Source organism: Cuculus canorus, chromosome Z (genome assembly GCF_017976375.1).
Source record: "Cuculus canorus isolate bCucCan1 chromosome Z, bCucCan1.pri, whole genome shotgun sequence".
Classification (NCBI taxonomy): domain Eukaryota; kingdom Metazoa; phylum Chordata; class Aves; order Cuculiformes; family Cuculidae; genus Cuculus; species Cuculus canorus.
Window position 1 is genome coordinate 15,394,885 of NC_071441.1, and position 22,925 is coordinate 15,417,809.

Consider the following 22,925-nt stretch of genomic DNA (forward strand, 5'->3'; position numbering starts at 1 on the left):
GCTACATTTGTAATATAACAAGTGTCTTTTAAGGTTTCCCAAGCCAAAGTGCATCTGCAAGTAAACACGGGGTTTAGTAAAGGGTAGCTCCTTTACTTTTCATCTTTGCTCACTAATCTATTGTACAAATGTTTAAACACAGATTGGCCACACTTGCCGACAAATTTGTGGAAGAAATATCACCTGTAGACAATAACTAATGTCTGATCGTGCATTTCTACCCTGTGCTCTACCATACATTTGGAGGTAGAAGATATCATATGGATTAAGTTAGTAACACTCATCCTCACATTTTCAGTGGAGTACTTCCCCTTAAATCATATCTCTTTGGAACCTGACAGGCTTTCACACCTAGTCTTATTTCATGCTGGAACTTTCCAGGGACACATTAGTTGTGCTTCACAAATCACGATGTTTGCTGGTGAATGAATCACCCTAAGTAAGCATTACTTACATCCTTGAAGGAACAGGGAGCATTTTACACTTCAGTTGGTGGTGAGTCAAAGGGCCTATCTCCTTGAGGCTTCGACCATATGTTTTGTTCTTAAAGCAAGTATCTTAATAAGGCAGTCACAGAAGATTTTGATTAGTGTAAGGTTCCCATGACATCTTTATCTCATAGTATCATTCCTCTACATTTATCTGCAGGCTTTTTCTTTTATCTAAGGAGTACTAATTAGGAATCCTGACTGGGGGCTTTAACCAATTAGTTTCATAGTCTGGTTCACCAAAAATGTATGTCCTTTCTCCAGTTTAATATGTTAACATCTAATATAGGAAAACTATATAAGCAGCAAGTGTCTCTCCTGTATAAGCAGGGTGTAACTCAGCTGATATCAAAGATCAGGCACATATGACTGTACCTAAACAATGTAAACTAATGTATCCCTCTGGGAAAAAAAAAAAAAAAGAAAGAAAAAAGGTTTTATGGTCAAAGTATGAAGTTTTTATTCCAGAAGCCAACTTTAAAATAAACTCTGAAATCAGCAGAAAAGCAAGAACAGAAGTCTCAGAGACAAGAGAGTATTCTCCAGAAGGACATGACAGCTTACTTCACCTCAGATAGGTTACTACTGTTTCAGTGGCAACACAATTTTTTCAAAACACTTTTCAGTCTTCTGCCTGTAGTGTTGTTGGCCTTCAAAGAGCTGAGTTCTGGGAAAGCATCAACCAGCCTGACTGCTGTCTTTATAATACAGGTGGAATAAACCCAGGCAACATCAACCAGCAGGTATTCAAACTAATATTTTCAGGTAATTACCCAGCAGAGCGTAAGACATTAGTTTGGCTGAGCAAATCAAGGAAGGCTTCAGGAGCACTGAAATTAGTAATGTTACAAGCAAATTTGGCCAGGACCCCATTTATTCCAGCTCATTGTGTTAGACTGCATTTCTCAGAAGACCTGGCTCCTGAAGTCTGTAGAGGCAGTGCAGGTCAATGGTGTTCTAATAAGGAAAAGCATGGATTTTGTATCATCTGAATAATTTGTTGGAAACAGCGTTTGAGTGTCTCACCATGACATGGCACATTATGACATAAGGGAACGCCATATGTCCACATCGTAACAGGAGAACCCAGCCTGATTTGGGTTAATTTTACCAGTTTCTTCTATAGCTTCTAAGACACCTGTGCAGAAAATATTTTTTTCCAACGAGTGCAGCTTTCATTCCTTAGTGTGACAAGTACGTCAGCTGGCTGTTGTTGATACATACTTCCTGCACATGGGCATGAGGTCCTTTAAGCTCTCTCTGTTGTTGGAGGAGAAAGATAAACACCTCAAGAGGGCAGTAAATCTCATCTGAAGACAGGCAGTCTCCGGAGCTGCCAGTCTACTAACCACGAAGGCAAAGCGGACTACAGACTTACAACTATGTTTCGGGCAGCTAAACTTGAAATTAACTTGGCCTGTGTCCCATTGTGCACCCATGTAATACAGAAGGACTGAAAGAGCTGTTTCCATGTAATTGTCCATACTCTGGCTTCTCCACCCAGGCAAGGACAACTCAAAGGAAAGGGATGACCAAGCCTTCCAAGGAAGCCAGTTCTGAACATTTTCTTGTGAAATTAAGCGGCCTTGAAGACAAGAACTGAACAAAACTAGAAGAAAACTGTGCAAAACCAGAAAGCTAAACCCCTGGTCTGCACAACTAGGTTGTCTGATCTTTAAAAAGGCTCAGGTAGATAAATTTCAGCAATTAAAATTCTGTCCTTTGCTATGACAGAAGAAACAAGTGCATTCCCCGCACTGGGTAAATAGTAATGGCTTTCAAACCCATGGGCATGTGTAATTTTAGTCTTACCTAGTTAAATAGAACAGCTCACATGCCTAAAACAAATCCTATGAGCTAGGAGGCATATCATCACCATGGCCTTGATGGTGTGCTGCTAGGAAAATGAGACAGACGTGCAGGTAACCAGCTCAGTAAGACAAATGATGAGGAAAAAAAACCAAATCAGTGCCACTTCATCGAGAAGCCTGGATGTTGCAGAAATATGTTTTGGGCTGTTTGGTGTGTAAACTTCATGGTCATTGTGAACTAACATACAGCATAGCTTTCTGTCTATCCTTAAACACATTCTTTGTCACCGTAACAAAAGGCACAGCATTAAGCAGTTTATGGTGCTATTGCTTGATGAACAGCCGTCAGTATAAAAGTAAGATGAGCCAGTCTTTGTTGCCTCAACAGCCCTCACCTCTGCTACAAAAATGTTTTTTAACTGGCTGCAGACTGGCTTCTTCGCAACTGTTTCTAATTCAGCTAAACATCTTGATAGGAAATGTCATAAATTACATGTATGGGACTGTCAGTAGAATTTTCAACAGACGTAACATGAGTTTGTATTGAGATAAAATGAGAACCTTGGACAAATTTTTGAGCCTATAAATGTTCAACTTCAACTACCATCCCACTCACATAGACATTTGGGAAATCTTTGATGATCCTAGCTAATGTATGATTGGTGAGGGAAAGAGACTCATAGGCTGCAGTTTTTCTGCTCTTCTAACTGTTATCTTCCTGCCTTTTCTACAAGTGATTCCACTTACACATTTCAGAAGTGATAAAATGTATCACAAATGAGCTTTTGAGCTGATTTCCTGAATACTCATCTCAGGCTGGGGGAAAAAACTCTCTTTGCACTTTGATATTTATTTCCAGGTGTATTTATTTCTCTGGTAGGCATTTGAGACCTGTGTGATGAAAAGACACAAGCATGTGCTTATCATTATATATGTGAGTACCACTATTGATCTCAGCTTGACTACCCTTTGTCTGAAGTCAGCGAGACTACTGATGTCTGAAACTGGGCAAGTAAATTAATTTCAGTATCAGGATTAAAGCAAACATTTTTCATCAATGGTGGCAAATGGAAAAAAAAATATATTTCCTTTTCATAAGTAGTCTTTTCTTTTTGTAATGCTTTTGTTATCAATAAGGCTGTCTTAATTCAGAGACTGATTCTGCTTTATTTTTCATACAGTTGTAAAATTTCCTGTTGGAATTTTTGTAAAATTGAGATCTTCTTGTTTTTGCTGCAAACTCTGCTAACTTTGAAGTATTTTATGCTACCATGTAGCCACATTTTAGAAGTGTTGATTGGTTTCCCAAGCAATTAAGTATATCTACTGCATGTGGTTCTTTTCTATTTTATGGGATTCATATGTCACACTACTCACTTTTATGCCTCTGATTCTTCGTTAAGGAGTGTGATTAACATCTGTCATTGTCAAATTTGCATTGAAATAGAAACCATTGCTTTGAAGCATCACAGAGTTGTACTCCATGTTCTGGAACTGATGTGATTCTACACACACTGCTCATCCTAACGTGGTTTCAGGTTAAGGCTAGTTGCTGCGTATCTATAACTCACAGTTTTATCCACCCTTTTGACCTCTCTGGAGAGCTCCTTCAAATCTCCACTCTTGTGATTCATCTTGTTGGTCAGCAAAGCATTCTCAGTACAGGTGAGACTTTGGTAAAGGATTCTTTTTCTTCTCAGATCATATAAACAGAAGTATATATAACAACAACTTGGCAACATACTTCAGTCCTCAACATACTGTCCTTTTCATGTGCTGCTTCTCATAAAGCCCTATTTGATGGTAGTCAAAGAAGCAGGATTTCTTCAAATAATAGCACATAAGTAGCCATTTACGCTCCAGAAGTTTTTAACGCCGAGGTGTCTTATCTCCACTCTATTACTGAGTAAGGTTTTTCTACCAGCAACCAGCACTTAAATATACATGTTCAATCAGTAAACATCACAGTAACCCGAACACAAGTCAATATTAACAAAGTAAGCAATGTAGTCCAAATACATGTTTATGTGTATACATATATCGTTCCATGGATTTTAATACTAGTGCTAATTTCCTATACTTCCTTTTCAGTCACAAGAGTTTCCTTTTCCCATGTTCACAGAGGAAAATCTCAAATGCAGAATAAATTTGTGATGCTATTCTTTAGGACTGACTGAAATTGGATGCCCTAAAAGCACAGATAGATTGCATTAGATCCATTGCTGTGAAATTGCTGAATCAGATACCAGCCATAGAAATGTGTCCATTTCACAAGAAAATATTCTGGCTAGCATTTTTTTGGCAGACTGGAAATATTTAGCCTGAACTGATACTTTTAAAGCTATGACTTTTTTTCCTGGCAAATAACATTCAGAGAGATCCCAAATTACTTCCTATAATGGGCTCATAACGAAAAAAGAAATGAGAACTATTGTGTAACCCACTTCTATTTCCAGTTTAATCCTTCTAAATGATTACTGAAACAGGCAGCACGAGGCAGAAAGCAAGTACAGTGAAGACAGTTGAATCAGTAGGAACAAGTAAAGGAAACAGTTTTTACTCTGTTTCCTGCACAAATATTCTTGTGCACAGATCTCTTCATCTACCATTTGTAACCGAGTCCTGATACTCTGTCATTGCTTGTCAGTTTTAACCAATGCACAGAGGACATGAAGCAAAATAAGCTCACAAATTTTATGCAAAGGGACAGTTTAATAGAGGGGAGAAAGCAATGAGGCAGAGGCTACAGGCTGCACTCAACCCTAAATTGTCTTCAGGGTGAAGGATGTCATGAACATCCCAAAGAGAGGAAAAGCCTTGGTCAGTATTTGCACTTCAGAAGGTGTCAGGAACCCCAGCTTTCAGCCAAATTTGCAGGAGCCCTGTCCTATTTTTCCTGTTCTTCCTGGAAATAGTTATTGATCTATCCATTAATTGTCGTTAGGGGTACTGATGACTAGCATCAAGTTCACTGTATACAGAGGCATATACAATGTGACTCATCAGGTTAAGGTTAGGAATTCGCTTGTACACAGAGTATTTAAATATTGCCTTGATATTCATAGAATCATGGAATCACTAGGTTGGAAAAGACCTTTGAGATCATCAAGTCTAACCACACCCAGCCACTACTAAATCATATCCCTGATACTTTATCCATCCATCTTCTTGATGCTTCCAGGAATGGTGACTCAATCACTTCCCTGGGCAGCCTGTTCCAGTACCCGATAACCCTTTCAGTGAAGAAATTTTTCCTAACGTCCAATCTGAATCTCTCCTGGTGCAGCTTGAGGCCATTCCCTCTCGTCCCATTACTTGTGCAAAGAGACCAACACTCACCTCACTACAACCTCCTTTCAGGTAGTTGTAGACAGTGATAAGGTCTCCCCTCAGCCTGCTTGTCTCCAGGCTAAATAATGCCAGTTCCCTCTGCGGCTCCCTGTAAGGCTTGTTCTCCAGCCCCTTCACCAACTTTGTTGCTCTTCTCCAGACACGCTCCAGGACTTCAATGTCTTTCTTGTAGTGAAGGGCCCAAAACTGAACACAGTATTTGAGGTTGGGTCTCACCAGCGCTGACTACAGGGAGTGAATCACTTCCCGGGTCCTGCTGGCCACACTGTTTCTGATACAAGCCAAGATGTTATTGGACTTCTTGGCCTCCTGGGCCATTGCTGCCTCATGTTCAGTCAGCTGTTGACCAACACCCCCAGGTCTTTCTCTGCCAGGCAGCTTTCCAGCCACTCTTCCCCAAGCCTGTAGCGCTGCACAGGATTGTTATGTCCCAAGTGCAGGACCCTGCACCTGGCCTTGTTAAACCTCATCCCATTGGCCCCAGCCCATGGATCCAGCCTGTTCAGATCCTTTTGCAGAGCTTCCCTGCCCTCAAGCAGATTGACACTTCCTCCCAGCTTAGTGTCATCCATGAACTTACTAAAGGCATATTCAATCCCTTCAGCCACGTCATTGATAAAGATATTGAACGGGACTGGACCCAGCACTGAGACCTTGGGAACACCACTTGTGACCAGGCTCCAACTGGATTTAGCTCCATTCACCACCACTCTTCAGGCCAGGCCATCCAACCAGTGTTTTACCCAACAGAGGGTGTTCCTGTCCAGGCCAGTGGTAGCCAGTTTCTCAAACAGAATGCTGTGAGAAAAGGTGTCAAAGGTTTTAATAAAGTCCAGGTACACTGCATCCACAGCCTTTCCTTCATTCATGAAGGGGGTCACCTTGTCGTAGAAGGCGATCAGGCTAGTTTGGCAAGACCTGCCTTTCATAAACCCATGCTGAGTGGGCCTGATCACCCGGCTGTCTTGCGTGTGCTGTGAGATGGCACTCAAGATGACCTGTTATTAATAAAAACAGTCATAATAGTGCCTCAGAACTGCATATTTGTTTCCCACACAGATTCTAAAAATAATTCAGAAACTGCATGAACATTTTTACTTCTCTGTCAAAGATGAGGCAAATGAGGCATGGGGTGCCCCTAATATGTAGAGGTGAAAATAGATCCCAGAACTCTGTGGCTCTAGCACTAACTTCTAGCAATTTGGTTATGTCAACAAATGACAGTAGGTCCTGGAGTGGTGTTTGGTAAATACCATCCCCCTGGAACATACAGCAGGAAACAAAGACCCAGACAACTTCATCGATGTCACTCAGTATCAGAGCAAATAGTAGGAGTGGAAATGCTTGCCTCTGCTTTACCTTTTAAACTTTAGGCCACACTCTTTTCTCCTCACCCATGTTCTCAGCTTTATGAATTCACCATATATAAAATTGCCAAATCACCATATAGCTAAGCAGCTCCAGGGTCATATTACAGCATGCATTGTGGTTGGGAAAATATTTTCAAATACAGTTTAAACTGACAATAAGTCTTCAGAACCTGTTTTTATATTTGACTGTGGCCTTTCATCTCTTCCTAGTGCAGACAGGGACCTGACTCCATTAATCTGCAACTGATTTGTGTGATGGCAACATTTCCAGCTGCACAAGTGTTCTAACATCTACCCCTAAATTAGCTCATGAGTCAACTTATCTAGTTGGGTTATTACATGTATTGCATCAATTACCTACAAATGAAATACAGCTGCATTGTCTGTTGCACCATCTAAAAACATCCACTTAACGGGCCTTAGAGCTCAAAAAGATTGGGAGCATTTGGTGACAACAAATACAAAGGAAACCTAAATTGCTCTTGTATTGTCCAGCTGTAATTTTCTTTTTTAGTAGAACTTAATCAGGTGTTTACCATAAACATGGGCAGTACTTTCAATTTATTTGCTAAACAGGAATTGAACATAGGAAGCATGCCTGGGTCACAGTCAAAGGCTTTCACTTGCAAAACAAGGTCACCCAGGTCTTTGTGACAGACACTTGAATTAAAAAAAGCTTCTTTTCCAGCAATTCAAGATCAGGCTGACATTTTGATGGATCCTCCTTAATCTTTTTCACATTTTCCTTTACTAAACAGGGCAGCGTCATGATGGCCTGGCAGATTCCTCTGTTTCTGGGGGAAGGGGGAGTAGGGGAATTAGAGAGGAAGCACAGGATCGGGGGCTGGGAAGTCTCCATATTTTCGGCAGTTGAAAGAATCTCCAGAGAGCTCCCAAATTGCCTGTATACTTTTTTATGTGCAGCATGTCAGGCACCTGTTTTCAATTGCATCTTCAGATCAGAAGATCCTCCTACTTGAGGTCTGCAAGACTGGCCATAGCATATAAAAAGTGCTGTGCATATGGCTGTCATTTCGGTTTTCTGTTGATTTCTGTTCTGTGTGTAGGTGAGAGTCTTGTTTGAGGCCTACTTACATCACACATATGGAACTTGATCCACACTGTAGGAAATGTGCACAGAGGGCATTTGCTTAAACTTTTGGTAAGTGGGGGTCATTCCCACTATAAATGGATTTTCATTCAAAAAACATGTGACATTATTTTAAGTTCTCACTGGAAATGTCAACTTTGTAGAAATCATGGCACATGAAAGCAAGAGGACTTCTTGTTCAGGCTTGTTCCCATGCAACTTTTGCATGCCAGCACATCTGCCAGTAGCTTATGTACAACTATCACAGCTGCAGCAATGAGGGCTTGGGAGATTCCATGTTGAAACAAAAACTCTGGTGCACCCATTCCTGGGAAACAGCTGTTTCAGAGAAAAAAAGGGACATCCGGAGGGAAACTGACTCTTCCACTCACATGAAGATGGGCTTATTGCCCTTTATTTTGTAAATCCTAATGTCAGACATGAAAATGGAGATATGCCTTTGGATTAAAACCTGAGCGCAATTTTAAACAAACACCTATATTTGTGGGAGTCCAGGGGCCAATGCTTGAAAGAGTTCATTGCTGAGGTATAGTTTGGGAATGGAGGTCAATCAGCTAAAGGAAGAGGAGGGAAAGAAGGAGAAAAAAAGCCTTTAAAAGAAACATAAACTATAAGTTAAACGGGTTGTTCATTCATAAAATGCCACAATAAACAATAAACTTGACTCACGAAGCAAGTTAATACTTCTTTTCCCCCAGGGAGGTATACAAGATGAAAAAGTGACCCAAAAATATGTGGGAGCCTTGGTGAGCAATGGAACATCCTTTTCTTCCTGATGGCTGCCCACAGACACTCAACACCCTTTGGCTGCGCACCTCAAGGCAAGACTGTTGCATGGTTGCCAGAGGCCATGTCTGGAGGTGGTTGTCCTATACTGGAAACTTCCCCGTGAATCTCAGAGACCTCAGTACATATGCTGCAAAGCAGGTGCCTCCAAGGCAGGACATCTCCATGCCACCAGTGGCAGCCCCTCTGACAATGTCCACCCACCAAGTAGCTGAACTGGCTTGTCATATATAACCATTTTTTAATTAATGAAGCCACAAGTTGGTGGGGGCACTGAGGGAGTGTCAAAAACCATCCAGCCTCAGAAGCAGAGGTACAAGACAAGTTAGACGTTACCTACCAAAGAGACCAGCTCAGGAGCCCAGCTCAGTAGATTTCTCCATGAGACACATGTCCTCCCACAACCTGCCTTGAGCTCCCAGCCCACCTTACAGGCTGCCCTGACCTCGGTTGGGACCCCAGGGCCACAGCAGGACCCACAGCTTCCCCTCAGCTGTCTGTGGTGCCCAAGAAGGGGAAACTTATGGGATGAGGTCCATGGCTGGCACATGGAAGAGCTGGCAAATGCTGCTCTCCCAGGCATTTGGGTGAAATTGTGGTCTGTAATATCAAAACATCCTTGATGCTTACATTCCTCTGGACAAAGGCTTTCACACTTGAGACCCTCAGTGTTTTCCTTCCCATTACCATGATTACAGAGCATGTAATCCCCCTTCTCATCTTTTTTTTGCCTTCATTTGATCTGTCATCAAGGATCTGTTTTCTTTGCTCCCCTGGCCGCTGTGCCCCTCCCAGCCCTGGACATCTCTGGGAAACACACACAGGCACACATGGCCTTTACTGTATGGCATCCCTCAAAGGGAGGAAAAAAAACAAGATCAAAAAGTCACAAGTGTAGCAGATGTCAAGTGGTCCCTCAAGACCTCTACTTAACCCCTTCCTCGGGCTTTGCTGGACCTTGACAAGAAATCAACCAGGAGGAAAGGCAAAGCTTTTCTAAAAGTTTATTGTGTTTTATTATAAATCAGGGCTCAGTTTATACATCCCAATACTTTGCTCGACTGCAGGAAACATTTAATGAAGCCAGACCTGGCTTAAAACCCTGACTATGAACATACTTACTACTAATTGGGGTTGTTTATGACTTTATGTAATAAAGTTTGACATTGCAAACTGTGAACACTTTTCACAGTACTTCCTTCTCTTTCTACTTCTGAAATGTCATCTAAAACCAGGTGTATGAAATGTCTGTGCAGCAGTTAAGCAGTCAATGCCTCTTATCTAAATGACAGAGATGTATGGAGCATTTAAAGCTTAATGATTATAAATGAGGGAGAAAATAAGCGTGGAGGAACTTTTCCATCTTTTTTCTCTAAGTACAGTATGCCTTGCAAATTTATCATATTCTCCACAAACCACCTCAGGATTGCCTACAACTCCTTACACATTGAAAAATTTCAAACCATTTTGCAGAGGGAAAGTATTATCTCAAATTGCAGCTTTGTCTACAGTTTAGGGAATACTGCCCAAGTTAGAACTGAAAAACTTGTAATAAAAAACATTGTCAGCCTGAAAATGCAGAAAACCTGAAAACAGTTCATTGGAACAAACTGTTGAAAAATTATTTTCCAGTGAGCACAGAGGATTTTCAAGGTCTTCTGAAGACTGATGGTAGGAGTGTTTCTACCTATGTATTTTATTCTGAGTCAGTTTTGGTTTTCAGCTGCTGGTTCCAGTTCTGCAATCAGTTCTACCCTGGCAGACCTTTTCACCTAGGCAGAGATCCTGTGAGGGCTTTTAATCTTTGCACAAGACATAACTCCCCCAGTTAGATCAGATTGCAGGATCAGGGCCTGAGCATGAATACAGCCAGTTCTCGCAGGAAATGCTTGACTTGGCCTAATAATTGTAACTCAAGAAACAACACTCTACTTCATATGGAACAAAAACAACTTCACTGAATATATTCTTCTCTAGTGTTCCACGCCACAAGCAGCAGCTATAAGAAAAGTTGACATTCATTCTTTCTCTGACACGCCAATCTTCTGCCAGGATCATTTTGGAAAAGTAAAAGTACAACTGAATTCCGTGCAGGCACAGAAGTCTGTAATTATGGGTCTTCATGCATGACTGGCATCTTCATTGTGTATGATGCAGTTTGATCTTTATCTGCCTGATTACAGGCAAAAGGAGAACAGGGGCATGACCTTCAACTCTAACTTACCACCCCCAGTGTTGTGGGGAGTTTCAGCCCACGGTCTGTCTTATCACTGGCAATCCAGACACTTTTCAAGCCACAATATTCTAAGTTTCTGTCCAGAGACTGCATCACATGTACAGTTTATCTTTTCATGCATCACAGCTTACACCCTTGAAGGACTTCAGCCATATGAACATGTATAAACCAACTGCATGTTCACAGTAGGTTCAATGCCATATTTACCTTCAGCAGGTCTGCATAAGTCAAACTCTCTCCCCTTAATCCTTTCCTTACAACTGCTGTTCCTCAGTGAGCTTTGTCTTGCCTGCTGGCAAAGGAGAAGAAATGTCACATCTTGAGGCTTATGCTGAGAGAAACACCCAGTTGGAGGACTGAAGGTGGAAATCCAGAACACATGAGTTAGGATGGACTAGATCCAACATCATGAACCCAGAACATCAGAGGACACAGGGTAACATGCAAAAGGGTCAGACTGCTGTCAACATGCAAAATCTGATCTGAGTTTTATAGCCACAGGATGAAAGCAGACACCATGCTTAAGGGTGCACTGAATGATGCATACCTCTGTGAACTTCCAGCTTTGCATGAGCTCTGAGCCAGGGTTGGCAATACTGGGTCAACTTTATAAATGTGTCTAGGGATCTAAGCATGTGACTTTGCTCCTGTAACTAAGGAGTTTCTTCCTGTGTCATTTATAGATAAAATACTGTCAAGTCAGCTTCTCTTTTTTCTTGATGTCCAAAGAGGATAAAAATATACCGCAGGTGGAATTAATCTTTTTAAAAAGCAGTTCACCTTTTCCTAAGTACCTCCACTATAGCATACACAGAAAAAGAGAAATGGCCTTCTCTAATGCTACAGGATTTCTCTCTTTAATCAAAAGCATTTGATGGCTGATCATTAATAACATGTTTGTCAGTAACTGTAGGCTGGTTCAAACACCATTCTCTGAAGTGGAGTATCATATTTAGGTACATTGCAAGTCCAGAGTGATTTTTACACAGCGTTTTATTTTACCTTTTCCTTGTGTCAAGAGATTCAAGTTACATGCAAACTGACAGGCAGATGCAATAGATCCTCTGCAGAGAATGATGGTAGGCAATGGGTTTTGTATCTTTTCAAAGCGGACTGCCATATTTCAAGTGTCTAACCTGGTGATGAATCTGCTATCATTTACCATTAAGTGCTTTGGTCTCTGTCTTCAGAAATGTGTTGGGGTTTTTTTCCATTTTAAGCTCTGTCATAAAATACGAAGAATGACCAGTTTTGCTTTTATTAAAATCCATGCCAAAACTATAACAGACTTCAGCACAAGTAGGACAAAACCTAAGATAAACCTGCAAAATCATGTCATAAGGCAACCTAGTCATAATCAAGAAGAGACATCATTCTCAAAAACGTCTTCCACAGTCATCAATGTATGTAGCAATGTCTAATTGAGTATGTCTGGCAATTGAATAACAGCAAATAAATATTTAATAGTTTCAGGAGATGTACAGTTTTGTGCCAGACCTACATAAGGTATCAGTCTTTGAGTTTTGAAAAAAAAGAATTATTTGTTGTCAGGAAAAAAAAAGCAAAAAGGTTATGAAATTTTGCAAAAATTTCAGAGAGCTTGGGATTGTTTCAGTTTGTCTAATATCCCTGATATTGCCATACACAACACAGAGAAATGACAGATTGATGGTCACCACAAATATCAAAGAAAATCACCTGCTGGCCCAAATACGGTGTATCCTTATGGTATCAAATTCTTCTTGTGCTTTTTATTATGGTTTACTTAAAAAGGTCAGGGTAGATTGAGAATCCCAATGAAATTCAATCTCTCCATTTAACAAGGAATCTAGTAAGATGTCTTGAGTAGGGTAAGGAAACTGTATTTTGAGGGCTGGAGGAATCTCAAGAGAGTCTTATCCTGGCCATAGATTAAATACCGCAGACCTGATACTTTATTTGTAGCCTACCACTATTTTACTCCTTATTTTTAATTACAATTCTGTAACTAAAGGAGTATATCTCTGTACAGAACATAGGCTTTGTGAAAGATACCATAGAAGAGTGTAAAGAACAATGGCAAATTCTCTTTGCACAATGTTTTATATGTAATTGTAGTTGTAATAGAAAGAAAAAATCTCTGCCCAAACTCAGGAGGGCAAAGGTCTTGAACAAAAACTTATGTCTACTAGTAGCAATTTGTTTGCCTACATATCTCCTCTGTAAGGTATATGAGGAACGAGGGAATATGATCTCATTGAAGAATGAATGGTTTCCTTATCCAAGTTCCCATTAGCATACAAACCATAACCTCACATTTCAGAATATCAGATTTAGTCACACAGAACAATATGCCATACCATAGCTCTTTGTCAGCTCCTCTCTTCCAGTATGCCAAGAAGCTGTCTAGTTTAACACTGTGACAAGATAATAGCCTCATATACTTTTCTCCTACCTCTGATGGAGGTGTTTGCCCTTCAAAGATTATTGGCTCTTTAGTGTACACACCCAAAAACTGAAAAAGAATTCAGAGTCTGAGACAAATGTCTCTCAACTTTTAAATATCACTTCTGCTGGGAAAAAAATAAATTAAGTGTTTGGTTACAAGGGTGCTTGTTCTCCTTCAGTGTCACTGTTGAGGCTGGAAAGAGGACTTCTTTCTCAGATAGTCTTTGCAGCCCAGAATCAGTCCTTAGACACTATTTCTTTATGCTTGACTCTCGTAAATGCAATTAATCCCCCTGTTGCTGTAACTACAAAATCTGCATGCAGTTTCTTCTGAAGAAAAACAATCGCCAGCCCCCTTTTGCTGGGCAGTAGACCCTTGCCTGCAGACAAAATACAGACAGCATTAAGAAAAAAGGCGGCTTTTAGAGTTACACGCAAGACTTCACTTTTCAGCGCACTCTGCAACAAAAAGCAGAACTGTCAGATAAGTATGCGCAATAAAAGGCAAAATGTTCTTACAGCATCCATCATCTCTGACAGCACACTTACAAAATCCACATCCCCTTTTTCTTTTCTGTTCTACTCTCCGCCATCAGTCAATCCCTTCAAGACACAGGTGGAAACCATTGAAATGTTCTTGAATTATTTGTTACCATATGATGTGTATAGTGTATTTCTGGGTGAAATGGATTCTGAGAAGCAGCTTCTGAAGGATAAGTCAGCCTCTCACCATCTGTGATAACCCCTTGGGAGGGTGTTCTTCTGCCATGTCCCCACATTAATGCCAATGAGAGGAGAGGAGAAGTGGAGTCAAGGGATACTGCAGACCGTACTCCTTAGCTGACATATGTGAAAGCAGTCCCAAGTACTGGTAGCATCAGAATTGTCTACTGAGAAATATAATTCATAGAATTAAAGCCAGGTCCTTGATTTGGCTTCATGTTTTTCCCTGAACTGGCTAAAATCTGGCAACAGATTACAATTCAGCCCATAGTGTGTGGTGGAAGAGAAAGTCTTCAAAGGGAGAAGCAGGAAGCAGCCCAGTTGACAGAATCATTTTCTGATGGGTTGGTATAGAATACTTTCATCTAGCCAGATGCCCTTTAAATGAGTTCAGCTGCCTTCTCCCTTACTATTGTTTTGGATTCAGGATCCAGGTCTGTCCTGTAGACAAGTCAGTAGGAAAATAATACCCACCACGAGTTGTAGCACTTTCACACCTCTCAGGCTTCCTCTCAGTTGAAAGAGTTCATGCTTCCATGAGTAAACAGCAAGAACTTCTGAGCGGAGCGATTTGGGAGGGTAACCAGATCTCCTAAGAAGTTGTAGTAGCAGCTGTGACGTTTAAATCTTCAGAAAACTTTGCAAGTAAATTGCAAACTTTGGCAAAGGAATGATAATCTCTAACATGTAGGACCAATTCCTGTCACAGCCTAGCCTGATGTCATAAAGGCTACCTCTTTGGACTGCAGACCACTGAGAAAAATAATCACTTTTTCTTTATTAAATCATTAAGCTTCAAGTTTTGTGGTATATCCTATCATGCCAGAAGAGTTCTTACCAGGATTGTGACCATGGATTAACAGGGCTGGAAAACATCTACTTCCGAAGTAGGAGCCATGGCACATACCTGCTAGTATTGACCCTACCTTGGATCTTCATTTGGAACTGACTGGACCAGCTGCACAGGGAAGAACACAGCTCTTCCTCTGTGACTGAGTAAGCATCTAATCTTGTGCATCCTGAGGTGGCCTCAGGTGTACCAATTACCGCTAACTGTGCAGACACATTAACACCTATTCCTTGGAAATGAAAGTGATGTAATCAAACCCATTTTTGTTCAGATTGTGAAGAAACCGTTGGTGCTCTGGAATTATACCTGAAAACCTTATTTTTCCTTAATTGCCTCTTTCAAAGTTGTTTTTCAGTTCACATGTGGCAAGGGGGTAAAATCTCTGCCATACACAGCATTTGCTCTAGCTCTGTCCTGGGCATGAAATTCGAAACTAGCTTATTTTTGCTGGTACACGAAATTAGAAACTAGGAGCATTGAAGTAAAAAAAGATCCAAAATTAAAAACAATAATCACACCAGCTCATGGACATGCAAGATAATGTATTCAGCAGCTGCATGTCCTTTAGGTTGCACCAAAACAGCTGCAAAATCACTGTGTGCTTGAGTAAGAGAGAAAAGCCAAAAAGAGCAGTCTGCATCTTAACCATAACTTACACAGGCCATCGCACATGCTACAGCAACCCAGTTCACCAGCAGCCACCTAGAAGAAATCAATGATTTCCTAAAAGAGCTCTGGACAAGTTTTTAATACAGAAAAGTGCTGTTTTCCAGAGGTTACTTTTCAATAGTTATAATTAAGTTTCTGACAAAATAATAGGCCTGTGCATTGCCAAACTGCATAAAAATTTCTGACTTCTACAACAAGCAAATTCCACAGGACCCAGCTCTTTTTCTGGAGAAAGAACAAAAGATACAACTGCTCCAAGGATAATGCTTCAGTGCTCTTCCCTGCATGCAGTGAGGAGCTCTGAATGAGACTAGAAAGTTTATATCAGTTATACTCAATCACCAAGCACAAGCAAAGTTGGCACTTAACTGATTGGCAAGCATAAGAGTACAGGGAAGAGCAGAAATCGCCAAGAGACTAGAGCCCCACAGCTCTGCAGAAGGAAATGAATGAATAAAAGACTAAGGAGGTGAATCATGGGCTGGAAAATATCTAAGCACAAATTCATGAGGCAAAGATTTGCAAATGCACAGTTCTATCGTTTTATTGGATTGGCAGAACCTAGAGGATTTCTTGCCTGGCTTGCAAGCACACGACAACTACAGCTGTGAAACAGTGTACAGGGCAGCATCCTGTCTACAAGAAAAAAAGAAACAAACGTAACACTCTGGATAAAAGCACTTAACTCATGATCTTCAGACATCCACAAGAATATATCAAACCGGAAAACTAAAGGTTTTCTACATGGGCTAAAAATGGACCTTTTGAACTGTGCAGAGAAGGATAAGTTAAGCTACAAGAGAGAGTGTGAACAGATAGCAACAATGACAGACCTGGCCTGAAAGTCAAAAAGATCGCTGCCTCCTTTCCACAAACCAGTTACTCAGACTGCTGGAAAGTGATAACAGCCTGTGCTGGTCACGGCCAACCAGCATGGAAATACTCAGCAGCCCAGTACCTGAGACAAAGCAGTAATCTTTTACCTAAGGACAGTCTGTGCAGCTCAGCAGAGAAAGCACTCCATTCACATTCCTTTTTTACCACACCACAGCCATTTTTAGAGCAAAAATATGGCAGAAGAAATACCAAACAGAGACAGACAAATACACAAGACCAAAGAAGGTTTTGAGAATGAACTAAAGAGTTCCCAGAGGTAAAGCCTGGAGATCCTTTCACAAGAATATTACGCAAGACTATCTATGCAAATGCATAAATCACTACACCGCAATGATGGATCTCTATGTAATAATGACACATTACAAATGCATTCCCTGTTCCCAGTCAAAAAAACCTGACCATGGATATATAGTGTGGAGAGATGAGCACCACTGTGAAACACGATCTGCAGAACTCAAGCTGATAAGCAAATAGGATCCATTAGGACAGGCTCTCGTGAAATCAGAGGCTCAGAAAAAACATTTTGTGATGACAACCTACTGTTATCACAAGACTAGAACTTTTTACATCAACCATGTCTTCTGCAAGGAATCCATCGTATTTTTTGAAGGATGGAAGTACAGCTGAGGTGAAAATAAATGAACATACGAACAAATAAAAGTGAGGTGGTGGAATGTGCTGAGAAATATGACTTTGGATAACTTTACAATAGTTGTCTGATTATATTGGGTGTAAGGGGCAGAACCAGCATGACAAACAGGTTAGAAGGCCATGGGTATTGTAGTAAATTTTGCTATTTCAACTGGGTGTGGCAAAAAGGATGTTACAATGAACAGATTCCTGAAAGAGGAGGGAGAAGATACCACATGTAGCAACATGAAAACTCTGTTCAAAAGAACTGCTTATGACAGAGACTATAAGGGAAGCAGAATAAGAATAAAGATTGAATGTTGCTCTTTTCGCTACTATACATGGCAGAAAATGGAGAATGCTGTTCCCATTGAGGGCAGCAAATCTTCAGAGATCTTTCCATCTAATTACTGGAACAGTCATAGTGCAGGTTGCTTGTGTGGACATTAAAAGTTAAATGAAATTGTACCTTTCATAACATATTCGAAAATATGATTGAACAAAACAGAGTCCCCAGGGCTAGACTTTGAGCCAAATTATTAAGGTTCTACTTGGAACAGTTCATAAAACAATTCACAATTTGGGCCTGACAAACTTCTTTTCTTACCTGTGTTTTTGCTAGCTACCCTCCACCCTTCCAAGACTTTCTGAAGCTCCACTGCTTGTCATCATTAAGTGAAATGAAAAGCTTTTGTTAACCATTTTGAGTTGTTTGACTGTGATGAAATAGTTCTGATTAGTGAATGTTTTCTGTTACTTTCCAAAGTTTATTTTTCCTTTTGAATGTAATATGAAACCACAGGTTAGATTTAGAATTTTCTTAAGTAAAGTAGTTTGTCCAGAGGCAATATATATTTTGGTGAAGGAAAAGCTATCCGTCTTCACTTGCATTATACTTGCTGTTTACCTTCTTCACAACATGAAATGCATTTTACCCACTGTGTTTCCAGTACCATCAGCAGTCATGACTTGTTGTTGACCCCTTTAGACAAGCACATGCACTTAGTGTGAGCTTTGTAATTTCCTATGAAACAATGATGCTGAACTACATTCTGGTTCTCCTATGAGGGGATTTATAACACCCCACAGGCAGCAAATATACACACTCATTAACTTGACATGGAAAGAGAGAAACCAGGAGTGAAAAATGTAATGAGAGCTGCACCCACACCAAGCAACATTATTCTGGTCCAACCTGTTGCACAAAGGGGTTGATTGACAAAACAGAAGAGATTCAAAACAGAAATGGAGGTTTATACAGGATATTTTTAAAGCTACACCATCTCTGTTATAAGGAGTTTAGTCCCTTAAATAGTGATTAACCGACACTACCACAAAGTAATGTCATCAGGGATATCAAAAGTTAAGAAGCAACTGCATTCAAACAGGTTGAAAGAAATATTCAAATAGCAACCTCCCAAGTTTCATGGCACATTAAATCTTCCATCACACAGTAGGTATTTAGTCCTCAAGGACAATGTTTAAGAGAAGTTGGAAAATACATAGCATGAGACATGTGGATTCCTTTAGCAAACATACAGGTGGGAAATAGAAGAATATTTATTTTTTGAAGACTCAACAGCAGACTGAAGGAGCAAGAGTCAATTCAGATCAGGAAGACTATCCATAAACTAGCTAAGTAACATCATAGATCTCTGTCAGTAGAATCCTTGGCCTTCAATACCTTCTGTCCCATAGACAAGGAAGTGATTGGCAAGGTAGGCTCCGAGGGGTGTAACACTACGAAAACTAATGCCTCCTTTTCCTCTTTTGGATGAAGATACTCCACGATTTTTGAAGGCACTGCATGGACAGAGGTACTACTTCCACAAACTGCTACTGCTTTTGTGCTCAGTGCACCAATGAGAAGAGAATAGGGAAGAATTGATAATTTTTTATTTCCATCCCATTTGCCTCTGCATCTGTATGAAAGGAAAAGTACCAGTAATGAATAATCAATGTGTATTTCATTTCTATTTATGTATGCACATAAAATTTACAAAGCTGGTAATTCATTCTTGATTTTTTTAATACAAAATCTCAGTCATTGATAAAATCCAGACATAACTGTCCACTGAATTTTTCCACAGCTGAGACAAATAAATAAACACATTTTAAAAACTAATCCTGAGAAAAGTCCAGTGCTTCTTGTGTCAATAGCCATGGACTGCTCTGCACTGCTAAGCACTGAAGAATAACTGAATGATGCTTGAAACCTCTGAGAAAAACAGATTATTGTTCATTTAGTTTTAGCTTCCCTAGCCTGAAATCTCCCTGGTTTGTGCCAGGGACCCATTACCTCCTCTTAAAAAGTAAATCCAGGGAGTACTGTTATTTTTGTCACCTAAAACTGTGAAGTGGTAGAACGTACCAAAGTTTACGAAGGTGACTGACACCTCTGTAAGGGCCTAGAGCTTGCTTAGTTTTGAGTACTGACATAAGGGACCTATTTGCCAGCCAGGTACTTTCCATTCCATTGTAGTCCTGAAAACTCACTTTTCCTTAATGCTCATTCCTCATAATACTCAAGTACCTAGCATTTGTCTAATTGTTAAACACAATAAAAAGTGCTGAGCTCTCACATAGAGTCTTATGCCATCTTCCATTAAAGATAAAAATAGCTCTTACCTCCTGTAAGTACAAACGTACCATCTCTCATGCAAATGGAGCCAGGCATTTCTCACTAATTACAGATTTTCCTTTGCAATGAGCATGGGAATTCTTCTAGGACGTAAAATCTTTGTGCACCCAAGCAAGAAGAAGAAGAGATAACTGATCTTAGAGAACTGGGGTGCTACCATCCTTCCATCCCAGATTTTTGTAAGAGGCTAAAAACTCACCCATCCTACTCCCGTCACACCCATTTGGAAAGGAAGCCTCATGTTTCTCAGTGCACCTTTCTACAGTGCCTGGAGATGTGAAGCTATGATGTGCTGTCATATTAAACAACAAAGAAAGAAATTAACTTCTGGCTATCCTTTGGTTACCATTTCTAATGTGGTGAAGCTCTACCTGAGAAAGTAGGTAGGGCCAACACATAGACACATAGAATAGTTTAGGTTGGATGGGACCACTGTATGCTTGTATTCCAACACTCTGCTCAAAGCAGGACAAATTTCGAAGTGAAGTCCGCAGGTTGCTCAGTCCTGCCCAGTTGAGTTCTGTATATCTCTAGTGACAGAGACTTCATCATCACTCTGGGCAACCTGTAGCTTAAAAAGCCTGATCCTTCTTGACAAGAGACATAGATAAAGGCACAGCTAATGCATATTGCTTGGCATCTTAGGTGTTTATTGTACAGAAGGGTAGCAAAAGAATTCTTAGGCCATATTTGGAATTTTGCATTTACTTTTCAGAGATAATCCACCACTAAGGCTGTCCTTTTCACTCATCCCAGGCATTCTTGCAGCCTGAGGATCTCAGCTAAGATTTCAGCAAATAAATGGACTGAACTAAACTCATCTCGTTTGATCTCCTTTTTTTCCCAGCTGAGAAAAAAAAGCTTATTTTTTTTGCTCTTTCCAAGTTTGAAGTTTGGTTGGGGCTATTTTTACTACAGAAGTTAGTGGCAGTGCCACTCTATTTCAGATTATCCACGTTCATCATTGGTATGGCACCTTCTTAAAACAGCTGAAAACATAACACTGTCCTGACAGCACTGTCCTCGTTAGTTCAGAGAGGTGAATCAGGGATGCCACTTTCCATAGTATCTTTCATAGACTCATTATATCTAAACAAAAAAGCATTCTGAGTGCTTTTTCCAATATTCACTAGCATCTAAGTCTCTGTGTTTTGGTCACACATGATCGTGTTTTTCTTTAATATGCATCTATGTGTCACTACTAGCGGTGTCAGACCGGCAGCCCTGGCCAACATAGTTTTCTGCTTTCCCTTAGAACAGTTATACTGCAGTTAGCAATGCTGTCCTAGCAGTGTGCCCACTAGAGGGTGACTACTACAGAGAGGAGACAGCCTCTCCATTCAGTCGGAATGAGATTTGCCGGTTACTGCAATGACCAGGAAGAAATTTTATAAAAATAACATTTGTGTACTATAAACTAAGGATGTAAAAAAGAACTTATGTTCAACTGCAAACACACTTCCTCATGTGTTATCATAAATTAAATACTAGAGAAGTTCTGGAAACACCCAAGCAATTAACTTTGTGTTTCCATAAACTCTATGGACACAATATGAAGCATTGCAGCAAGGTCTGAGTGAGTATTTTTAGTTGAAATCCAAACCCACTTAAACCAGTTGCATTCAAATTAGTCAGTTGACCACATATGTTCTGGTTCAAGGTTTCATTGCAGAAGTGTGGGAAGGTAACAGTTTTCACCCAGTGATTTTTCTCCAGCCACTCCCTCTTCACAATAGTTGCTGTCACCATGTGCTTACAAAGGCAGAGGAACCAAGGAAGTAGAACAGATTAAGGCCTCCTGTCCAGGCTCTCTGCGCACAGCTAGCAGCACAAGAGGAGAAACAAGGTGCCGTCTGCACCCTGCAGGGACTGTGGGAGTGAGCAGTGATGCAAGAGAGATCCTGTGCATCAGCACCCAGACACACTTTGGCTGAGGAAGGAGCAAGACTTTGGCTGGGTGGCACTTTCTGGTGATAAAAAATGAAAGCAAGTGTTGACAAAAGGATCAGTGGAGGCAGAGAGCTGAAGGAAAGCTGTGCTGGAGGCAGACAAGAGGGAGCAGGGGAAGAAATGGTGCTCTTAGTAGGGAAAAGATGACAGACTCAGAAGAGGAAGAAAGAATGACATGGTGAACAGAAGGAGAAGAAAACAACAAAAAAAAATACAGCAGAAAGTTAGACCTTATGCAGATTACCACATGGTCACATTGGCAAAACTGACATGGCAAAGCTCTAAGCAGAGAAGCAGCACTCACGAGCAAGATGAGGAGGAGGTGGAAGGAGTAGCAGGATACTCCCCATTTATATAAGCACACTCAAATATGCCTCGAGTACACAAGTACCTCTAATCTCTTGTAATATTTATCACATATGATTTTCCGTTACAGCACCGTTTACACACGTGACAAATCTCAGGACTGCACACAAGAACCGGCGCTCCTAGATGTTGCCTCCGGTTTTGATCTGTTCTAACTATTAGTAAGTGCAGAACCAGCAGCCTCCTAAAGAGCTCCCATACACTTTTGTATGAATGAAATGCACCATGACTGCTAAACCAGGAGCCTCAGCAAGTGTGTGTGTTGGCACTCTCCGCAGCAGGTAGAGGCCCAAAGCCAGAGATCTCCCCGAAGCCCGAATTTGCAAGCAACCCCAGCAAGTCAAGCCTGCTGCACTGTAGGGTAATGGGAGGGTTATTGTTCAGCGGTAGGCAAGCAAGCTCAGCGCCATCATGCCAGAGGTATTAGCGTTCACTTTTGACACAAGATTCAGTTCTGAAAGCAAGTCACAGATACCGCTAATGCCAATACATTTGCAAAGTAGACCTAATGAGACCCTGATATTGTAATGGTTTGTTTCTTTACATCATCCTAGCAAATCAAGGGCACCAAAGGTCTGAAGTCACATCCCAGAGCATAAGAGTGAGTGTGCTTACGTCT